Below are 11,043 nucleotides of genomic sequence, written 5' to 3'. Positions count from 1 at the left end.
TTGCAAGTTCAATGCCAGCTCAGAAAATTAGTGAGAGGCCCTCAGCAAGTAATGTAGTAAGATCCTGTCTCCAAAAAAAAAATAAAATAAAAAGAACTGGGTATGTAGCTAGTTGGTAAAGTACCATGGACTCAATCCCCAGTTATATATATATATATATATATATATATATATATATATATATATATACACACACACACACACATAATATGTCTATTATATATATACATATAAAATATATCCTTTGATAGATATCCATATCCTTTGTGGAAGGCACCATAGTGCCATTTTACAGAAGCACAGAGAGGTTCAGTAACTTAGTGTAGGGCACACAGCTAGTAAATGGCGGAGCTGGGATTCCAACCCAGGTGGTCTGGTTTGCCAAATATGAGCTTTTAGCTACTTGGCCATGCTGTCTCTACAGTGAAAAGTGCACCCCCCTTTGCAAGGAACCTCCATCTCACCACCATCTCCCACAATTCCTCATGAACAGTGTTTAAGACAGACAAGAGCACAATGTTCACTGATTTGGGATTCCTTGAGGTCTGTAGGTTGAAGCCAAAGAATTCATACAGGAAAGCCTGGGCTAAGTGGGAGGGAAGTCATCAGAGCTTGGAATGAAGTCAGGGCATCAGATGGAACAGCCACGTGCCCTCTGGAGAATAGAACTGCCAGCTACCACTCTCTCCCTCTGTCCCCCTCCTCTCCACCTGTCCTCTTGATCCCAGGGTGAGGAGAGGTCTGGATAAGGCAGCAATCTGATAGCGCAGGGGCTTGAGCTAGAGAAGGAAAGCTGCACATCTCCTTTCTCAGCCTCTTAGTGTAGGGATTATCCTACCCTGAGAAACTGTCCCTGATCCACCTATTTCCCACTTCCAGCTGTCAAATAAAAACAGTTCCTTAAATCTGTATAATGTTCAAATCAAAACTGCATTATGGAAGCGGCGGCAGCTGCGCGGAGCAGGGCCAGGCTCTGTTCAACGGGCACATGGAGTCAGAGGCTGGCGATGCGACCTCTTCGACTGCGGATTTGGCCATCCCCAAAGAGATATTGATCACAAATATCTAAAAATGGGATCAGATGTTGAGATTTACCAATCTTCTGGAAGTCATCTGATGAAGTCCAGTCACCAACAGGTGTTTGTCTCAAAAATCATAAACATACATGGATCTCAATGGAGTTTCACTCTTAAAGGATTTAAAACATGCAAACATAATAACCTTACAAGACATCATTTACCCAGATAAATATTTGACTCTGGTCCTTGAGTATCTGATGTTTCTATACCAAATTCTACATGGATTAACTTATTGCCACAGAATAATGGTGTTGCATCAAGACTAGAAACCACAGAACCTTCTCATTAATAAAAAAGGGAAGACTGATCCTGGACTGACATGTTGAAGATTTGGACCTACATTTTCTCCTATAAGATGAAGGGTCTCTGGTCTGATTCTGAGGTCCTTGATCCATTTTGAGTTGAGTTTTGTGCATGGTGAGAGATAGGGGTTTATGTTCATTCTGCTGCGTATGGATTTCCAGTTTTCCCAGCACCATTTGTTGAAGAGGCTATCTTTTCTACATTGCATATTTTTGGCCATTTTGTCTAGTATGAGAAAATTATATTTATTTGGGTTTGTGTCCATGTCCTCTATTCTGTACCATTGATCTACCTGTCTATTTTGGTGCCAATACCATGCTATTTTTGTTACTATTGCTTTGTAGTATAGTTGAAGGTCTGGTATTGCGATATCCCCACATTCACTGTTCCTGCTAAGGATTGCTTTAGCTATTCTGGGTTTCTTATTCTTCCAGATGAATTTCATGTTTTCTTGCTCTATTTCTGTGAGGTATGTCAATTGGGATTTTAATTGGAATTGCATTGAATCTGTATAGCACTTTTGCTAGTATGTCCATAGACTTCCTTAACATGACTCACATAGCATAAGAAATAAAAGCAAGAATCAATAAGTGGGATAGATTCAAACTAACAAGCTTTCTCTCAGTGAAGGAAACAATCAGAAATGTGAAGAGAGAGCCTACAGAGTGGGAGAAAATCTTTTCCACTCATACTTCAGATAGAGCACTGATTTCCAGAATATATAAAGAACTCAAAAATCTCTACACCAAGAATACAAATAATCCAATCAACAAATGGGCTAAGGAAATGAACAGACATTTCACAGAAGATCATCTACAAGCAATCAACAGATATATAAAAAAAATGTTTAACTTCCCTAATAGTACGAGAAATGCAAATCAGAACTACCATAAGATTTCATCTCACCCCAATTAGAATGGCGATTATCAAGAATACAAGCAACAATAGGTGTTGGAGAGGATGTGGGGGAAAAGGTACACTCATACATTGCTGGTAGGGTTGCAAATTACTGCAGTCACTCTGGAAAGCAGTGTGGTGATTCCTTAGAAAACTTGGAATGGAACCACCATTTGACCCAGCTATCCCACTCCTTGGCCTATACCCAAAGGACTTAAAATCAGCATACTACAGAGATACAGCCATATCAATGTTCATAGCTGCTCAATTCACAATAGCCAGATTGTGGAACCAACCTAGATGTCCTTAAATTGATGAATGGATGAAGAAACTGTGGTATATATATGCAATGGAATATTACTCAGCCATAAAGGAGTAGAAAATTATGGCATTTGCAGGCAAATTGATGAAATTGGAGAATATCATGCTAAGTGAGATAAGCAAATCTCAAAAAAACAAAGGAAGAATGATCTCACTGATAAGTAGATGATGACACATAATGGGGAAGGGAAGGGCAAGAATGGAGGAAAGAGGGACTCTACAGAGGGAAAAGGCGGGTGGGAGGGAAAAATAACAGAATGAATCAAACAACATTACCCTATGTAAATGTATGATTACACAAATGTTATGTCTTTACACCATGAACAAATAGAGAAACAACATGTATCCCATTTTGTTTACAATAAAAATAAATTTGAAAAAATAAATAAAAATAAAAAAGGGGGAAAAAAAAAACTGCATAATGGAAAAAGGCACAATTACATCATCTTCCCCTCTCCCTCCTCTGCATCTCAGTGATCTTTATCCTTGCTTACTAGTGTATGCTGTCCCCTTTCTACCTCAGGGTCTTTGCATCTCCTATTTTCTGCATCTGGTCCACTCTTCCCTGCTCTTCAAAAGGCTGTCTCACTCTCCTCCTTCAGACAATGGCTCTTGAGCCTGCCCTGACCACCTGAGTTTCCCTCTGGTGCACCATCCTGCCTCTTTCTTTCAGAGCTTCAGCACAGTTACGAGGGATCCTGTTTATGTATTTGTTTGATTTGTTCCTGACCAGAGAAAGCTCAGGTGCACTTTCTATTTTGCAGGTCGCCAATGTCCGCACAGGGCCCCACCAGCAGGTATACAGACCTGCTCGCTGTTCAGTGAAGTCTTACCTGGTTTCAACTCACTCCCTGAGACCTCCACCCTAGCAGGGGGCACTGTGTCTTCCCCATGAGGACCCTGAGACCAGCATGGGGCCTGTGGCACTGTGGGCACTAAGTACCTCTTTCTGATAACTGAATTCGTAAGGTGAGAATGCCTGCTTGCATCATGCTGTATCTATAAGCTGCCATCCACAAAGCTCTGCGCATCACTGGGGCTTTGTAAATATTTGCTAATAATTAGGATTCTAGAACCAAATTCTCTTGTCTAGGGACCCTGAGCCCAAATAAGTGTTGCTCAGAGACAGAAAAACAAGATTAGAAATTTAAAAAAAAAAAAAAAGAAGAATCCAACTGCCAGTTACATCAGTAATCTGCTTAAGACTCTAAATCCCCCTGGATTTTGTTTCTTCATAGGGAGAACAACAGTTACCAGGTTGTTCAGCATTTTGGGTTGACAAAGTACCTTCCCTGGCACCCTCTGATCCTCATCAACCCTCCTGGGAGGCAGAGGTTATTTTTGCCTCTTTCCAAATGAGGCAACCAAGATGTCACAGAGGTTGAGACACCTGGCATGGGGGACACTCAGAACAGCCAGGGCAGGGACACTAGTCTTTCCCTCCAGGAGGGAAGTTGCTCCCCTTTCCTACCCACCTCTGGGTCCCCATCGCCAAGCACAGTCCTCAAGCCACACTATGCCCTTGAATATTGTTTGACTCGCAGGTCAATAATCCTTCTACTATATGCAATTACCAGCTTCACTTTGTTAAGGAAGAGCTGAGAAGTTCAATTAAGACCACAGATAGCAAAGCACACAATAAAGCCTAAATACTAAGCAAATCTAAGATGCTCTGACATTATTGCTGCTCCTGGGTAGCTGTTTTGGTTTGGATCTTAAATGTCCCCCAAAGTTTTATGTGTTAAGGTTTGGTCCCCAACAATGATGTGTTGGGAGATGGTGGAGCCTTTAGGTGGATCTAAGGAAGCTAGGTCACTGAGGGTGTGCCCTGAAACACTAGAGTCCCAATATTCCTTCTTCTCTCACTCTTTGCTTCCCAGTACTATGAGGTGAACAAACCTCCTCCACCGCACACTGCTGCCATGATGCTCTACCTCATTACAGGACCAAAGTGACAGACCCAAATGACTATGGACTGAAACTGCGAGCCAGAATATACCTTTCCCTCTTTAAATTGATTTATCTCAGCTATTTTGTCATAGTGACAGAAAGCTGATTAATACATTGACCCTCCCCATTCCTTAGACCCTCATGACCCTGGAACACAGGTCTGCTCTTGCCCCCACACCCAGGTCTGTCCTTTTGCAGCCCTTCCCACCCTCCACCTTCTATCCCCCCACAGCCCCTACCCCAACCACATGTACAGATACCCCTCCTCTGCCCCATGACTGCAAGAATCTATCCTCTCCAAGATGGCCATGGTGAGTTGCTCCTAGCCAGTTGTCACCATCGAGGGTCACTAATGATTGACTTGAAAACTAAGGAAGAGGAAGGGAGGAGAGGTCCACAGGGAACAGGGGATGGGCTTCTCTGCATCAAGGAAGTGGGGTTAAAAAGAAGTGGGAGGCAGGGGACATGGTCTGGAAATAGAGAAAGTGCTTGGGAAATGGGGATAAGTTGAAGAATATGGAGGGGGCTTGTCAGGACTAGAGAATGACACTACAGGGACAATAATGGTCATGCCAACTCCATGTGTGAAGGGCCTTTCCAGTCTACCAGGCCCCCTCCTATACCCTACTGAATTCTGTGAGTTTGCTGATGAACAGGAGGTGTACTAGGAGGCTAAACCACTTGCCAAGGGCACACAGCCAGGGCTCTTTCCTTACTCTGCATTGCAGGCAGGGCCTGGAGGGAGTGGAAGGTGGGTGGAGGCCTAGAGAATAGTCAGCAACTCTGGTGCAGGGACCAGGCATCCTAGGCATCCAGAAAGAGGTTCCATTGGTCAGGGAAGTCTTTTATCATGGCCTCAACAATGAGTCCCAGGGCCTCTCCTCCCCAAGGGCCCTGAAGAGTGAGCCTCTTTGGATGGAGTGAGGATCTCTCAGGGAGGGCTCACCGGGAGCATCCTGTTCCCTATGCCTTCCGATTCAATCTCTTTTCATTGTGATGTGGAAAAGACAAGAGTATGGGGACCCTCCAGACAAAAAGGCCCCAGTCAGGGAGAAAGAACCAACACTGGAACACTGTGCCAGGCCGTCGGCCCATCCTGTCATCCCACCTCAGTCCTGCAGGATAACTGCAAACCCACCTTCCTGAGGTCCCAAGAGATGAGTTCTTTTCCAAAAGTAAAACACACAGCTGGTCAGTGTCAAAGAAAGGATGTAAACCCAGGTCTGTCTAAAAGCCCACAGTCTTCCCTGTTCCTCCACCCGGAAGAAGGGGTGGCAGTTTCTCTGGGACTCTACAAGCACAGAACTTGGACTGAGAATCTGCTCTATGCAGAATATGATCCAAACAAACAGACCTGTCCAAGTAGCATTCCAGCAGGCCAGAGAGGCTGGTCCCAGCCCTCCTCATGCAAGCAAGTTTCATCCTACACCCCAGAACTGCATCCCCTCTGGAGTCTGTCCCACACTATCCCAGCTCCATTATTCCACTTTCTCAGCCAACCCCATACCATCCAAGATCTGGGGGCTCTCCTTCCACAGCTGGTCTACATTTGAGTTGAACTTTCGGGAGCTTAAACCCAACTCCTTTACTCTTAGGGTTTCTGGGAAAGCAAATTAGAAACAAGAGAAGCAAACAGAGGAAGACAAAAGGATCTAAGGAAAGAGAAGGAAGAAAATTAGAACAAACCCATGGAATGAAAGAGCTGAAATTTAGACTTTCCCACTCTTTTCTACCTGTTGAACATGTTCTCCAAAATGCCCTCAATCATCACTTCCTCTGCCACACTTTCCATGACTTGTGGGGACCAAGGGAACCTACTGCTCTTCTAAGATCCCACTGTACTTTGTGTTAGTGCATTTACCACACTGAACTATGGCAGCTGGGTCATTTCCATGTGTTAGCCAGCATTACTTTGCTGTGACCAAAAGATCTGACAAGAACAACTTGGAGGAGGAAAAGTTTATTTTGGCTCATGGTTTCAGAGATTCAGTTCATGATGAGCTAGATCCATAGCTCTGGACCCGAGGTGGACACCATGGCTGAAGGGCATGGCAGAGGAAAGCTGCTCAGTTCATGACACAGAGGGAGAGAGAGCACTAGCTCTGCTCAACAAGGACAAAATATAAACCCCAAAGTCATGCCCCAGTGACCTACTTCCTCCAACCACATCTGCCCTGCCCATAGTCACCACCCAATACAGTAGTCCTTTCAAATTATTAATCCATCAAATAGATTACTCCACTGATTAGGTTACAGGTGTCGTAATGTAATCACATTCCTCTGAACATTCCTACATTGTCTTACACGTGAACTTTCAGGGGACACCTCATATCCAAACCATGACATTCTGCCTCTGGCCCCCAAAAGCTCATGTTCATCTCACAATGCAAAATGCATTTAGTTCATTTCCAAGAGTCCCCATATTCTTAATAATTTCAATATTGCCCAAAAGCCCAAGTCCAAAAATCTCATCTTAGACTCAAGGCAAACTCTTAGCTGTGAGCTCCTATAAGAAATCAAAAGCAAGTTACATGTATTCAATATGTAATGGCACAGAGTAAACATTTCCAGTCCAAAGGGGAGAAACAGGGGCATATTAAGAAGGGATGGGATCAAAGAAACACCGAAATCCATCTGGGCAAACAAGTCCTATAGCTCCATGTCCAGCATCTGGCATAGTGATGTTCTCTCCAAAGGGCTCATATAGCTCTGCCCTACATCAGTAAAATGTAGCCAAGGTCCTTATTAAAATTACACGAAGAAGATTGTGATTACATGCAGAGGATTCTTGAAATTTGGAATTGTGTGACTTGTAATTGCTTTCATGGGAAAACATTTTAGAAGTAAAAGAAAAATGCTAAAAGTCAGGAGACCAGGCAGGCTGGGAGGGAGAGTGGCTGGCTATAGCGCAGGACGGAGTGTAAACCACAGCTGTGCTCCCTCTGACAGCCTCTGCTAGGCTGGGATCCAAGTCAGCTCCTATGAGCCTCCAGGAATCTTCAGAGGATGCTGTAGCATGCTGGGCAGATGAACTTCCCCTTTATTACAGGAGAAAGTATAGCCCAGAGAGTAATTTACTCAAGATTTTACAGCTAAAAACCAGCAGAAGGATTGAGGCTCAAACTCCAGACTTACCACCCAATGACCTTCTTTGCTGCATTGAGTTACTTTTTAGGGAGCCCCAGGCTCTGAGCAGGAACAGATGGAGATGGAGAGGGATGAAAGAGACGGAACCAGGGCTAGACTGAAGGGGAGGGGAAGACTGAAGGGCAGTCTGGGGTCAGGGTAGTGATATGGGAGCCATCAGAGGAATCTGTAGGATTCTGAAGCACATTAGTCAGAACACCTCTTTGTTCTGAAGTAAGAAAAGGAAAAGTTAAAGTTTAAAACCAATGCTAGCCAAGTCTTCTATCAGAAGGCCTCCCCTTGCCGCTCATTGATCAGGGTATTAGATGCCCAAGCCCCGCCCACCATGCCGGCCACTCTCTCCTCTTCTTGCCCGACTGCTCTTAACCCTGCCCTTTCTCTTTCTGCCTCCCCAGAGTTTGCTCCCTGCTGTATGCCCTCCCTCATCCCTGGGCCCTGCTCCCTGAGGGGTCAGACTGGCTGAGTGAAATGAGGTAGTCAATAAAAAGGTTTCCCTGGGACAGGATCAAGTACTCATGCTGTCCAAGTCTCAAGAAGCTTAGGGGGGCTATCTGCACCTGTGGGGGCAAAGACCATCATATGGCAAGAACGGAAAGATCTTAGGGGTCCAGCAGGTCCCCTCATGTTCCTGATAAGGACACAGAGGACTACAGCATGTTAAGAGAACTCCTACGTCCCCACTCAAGTCCAGTGTGACTCTTCTGTGAACCCTGTGGCCCTACTGGACCACCTGAACCTGGCCACTTCTGTTCTTTGTCCTGAGGTTCCAACCCACATCAACTCCCATCATCCTGCTGGGAATGCTGAACATTTTGTGTCTCCAGAGATATTAAAATTGGCAGGAGTGTCAAGGACAGAAGGAATCCAGGTCAAGGGAAAGTCCTATGGTCTGGCTTTCAAAGGTAAAGCCAGAGGTAAATCCTCCAAGTACTGAGGGACCATCCCCATCAGCCTTCAGGGGATTTAGGCCTTTGTTTTTTGGGATGATATCATCTTCCTCCATTTTCCACTCCAAACCTCTGCTCCCTGCTCCAGTCACTGCAATGCTCCTTCCTGATGGGTGTCTCTGACAACATTGGCAGCAGAGCTGGTTAAAAATGCAGTAAGTTGGGCTGGGGAGACAGCTCAGCTGGTAGAGTGCTTGCCTTGCAAGCACAAGGCCCTGAGTTCGTTCCCCAGTACCACAAAAAAAAAAAAAAAAAGAGAAAAATGCAGTAAGTCAGATCCCACCCCAGACATGATATTGGAGGTTTATTCTCCCCTCAAAACATATGTCCTCAGGGGGCTTAATTAGTGTCATTTAGAGCTCCATGTCCTCTCTTGGGACGCCACAATGCTGCCCACAGAAAAGGTTCAGAAAAAGGCTGGAAGCACCTGCTCACTCTCAATTCTCAGGTTTTAAAGACCTTCCACTATACCCCAAGGGCAGGGGTCTGAGGCCAGAACCTGCTTGCCTGGGAGGTCCCTACCTCTCTTTCCATTCCCCACCCCCCATCTCAAGGTCTCAAGAGAGCAGCTGCCTTCCCAGCCCCAACATTCAGCCTGTTTTTTTTTTTTTTTTTTTTTTGGGGGGGGCGGGTGCTGGGGATCGAACCCAAGGCCTTGTGCTTACAAAGCAAGCACTCTACCAACTGAGCTATCGCCCAGCCCCAACATTCAGCCTTTCTAATCATCACCTCACTCTTCAGTTTCATCTTTCTAGGGCACTAGAGAAAACATGCACTTGCAGCTGGAGGTCATTTTCCTCTTCCTCCTCCTCTGCTGCTTATGGAGACATAAGCAGACAGGAAGAATTCTAGGTGAGGGCCAAATGGAGTTTCCAGAGGCATCTTAGCCATCACTATGCCTCTCAAGCACCCTAAAATTAACCACCTAGACTTAAAAGTGGCCTAAAACAGTACTTGCATACAGCTGGCAGCTGAGCCCCATCCCTTCCAGTCTTCCATGACTGGCCACACAAATCCACCTCTCTAGTCAAGCTGTTCTCCCCATTGTCTGTCCATCTCATCCTTTAGAACTTCAATCTTTGCTCTTCTTCAGTGTGAATTCCCTCTCCTGAGGCACCATTGCAACCTCTGTCCCTGCTTGCAGACCCATCCTACATTAAAGCCTATCCCGGAGACTTCAAGATGGCGGACTAGAGGGTGACTGCATCTCCTGGCACTCCAGAACTCAGGATGCAAGAAGGGGAGGTATTGAGAGACTCAGAAGAACTCAGAGACGCTGGGTGAGTCGCTCCCACCAGGTGAAGCTCAGCCTGAGCAGTAGGCTGGGACAGTGGGCAGCTTCTCAAAGGAGGGCACGGCGGTGAGAGGCTTTTCCGAGCAGCCCAGCTCCATTCCACGGCAGGCCTGTTCCACAGCCAGCTTCTCAGAACAGACCCGCCCAGTGAGAGGCTTTCTGCGCACACCCAGCCCCAAGCTGCAGGCCCCAGTGCAGTTCACAGGCAACTTCTCAGACCTCAACAGGGCTGAGAGAGGCTTTCTGAGCACACCCGTTCCCCCAATCCTGCACCCTGTGGCAGGCCAGGGGCAGCTTTCTTCGGAAGCACTGCATTATCAAGTTCCTCCAAGTCTTCAGGCTACTGAAGTTTAGGAGGTGATATACTGGAAATCTATAGGGACACTATAAGCCAATAGAGGAAATCTGGAATATCTCAGAGTCCCACTGATATCTGACCAATATGAGAAAACAAGGGAAGAAAATGTCCCAAACAAACCTAGATGGTATAGCAATAAAATCCAATGACAGCACAGCAGTAGAAATGTCAGAAAGGGAGTTCAGAATGTACATAGTTAAAACAATCAGAGAAGCAAACAAGGAGATGAAAGAGCAAATGCAGGCATTGAAGGATGAGATGAAAGAGCACATGCAGGCATTAAATGATCACACCAATCAACAGATAAAAGAGCAAACACGGGAAGCAAGAGATCATTTCAATAAAGAGTTAGAGATACTGAAAAAAAACCAAACAGAAATCCTTGAAATGAAGGAAACAATAAATCAAATTAAAAACTCCATAGAAAGCATAACCAATAGGATAGAACACCTGGAAGACAGAACCTCAGACATTGAAGAAAAAATATTTAATCTTGAAAACAAAGTTGACCAAACAGAGAAGATGGTAAGAAATCATGAACAGAATCTACAAGAATTATGGGACATCATGAAAAAGCCAAATTTAAGAATTATTGGGATTGAGGAAGGCACAGAGAAATAAACCAAAGGAATGAACAATCTATTCAATGAAATAATATCAGAAAACTTCCCAAATCTGAAGAATGAAATGGAAAACCAAGTACAAGAGGCTTATAGAACTCCTAATACACAAAATTAAAACAGACCC

Source organism: Sciurus vulgaris (assembly GCF_902686455.1).
Source record: "Sciurus vulgaris genome assembly, chromosome: 3".
Taxonomy (NCBI): Eukaryota; Metazoa; Chordata; class Mammalia; order Rodentia; family Sciuridae; genus Sciurus; species Sciurus vulgaris.
The sequence above is the reverse complement of the archived record's forward strand: the minus strand, read 5'-3'. Positions refer to the sequence as shown.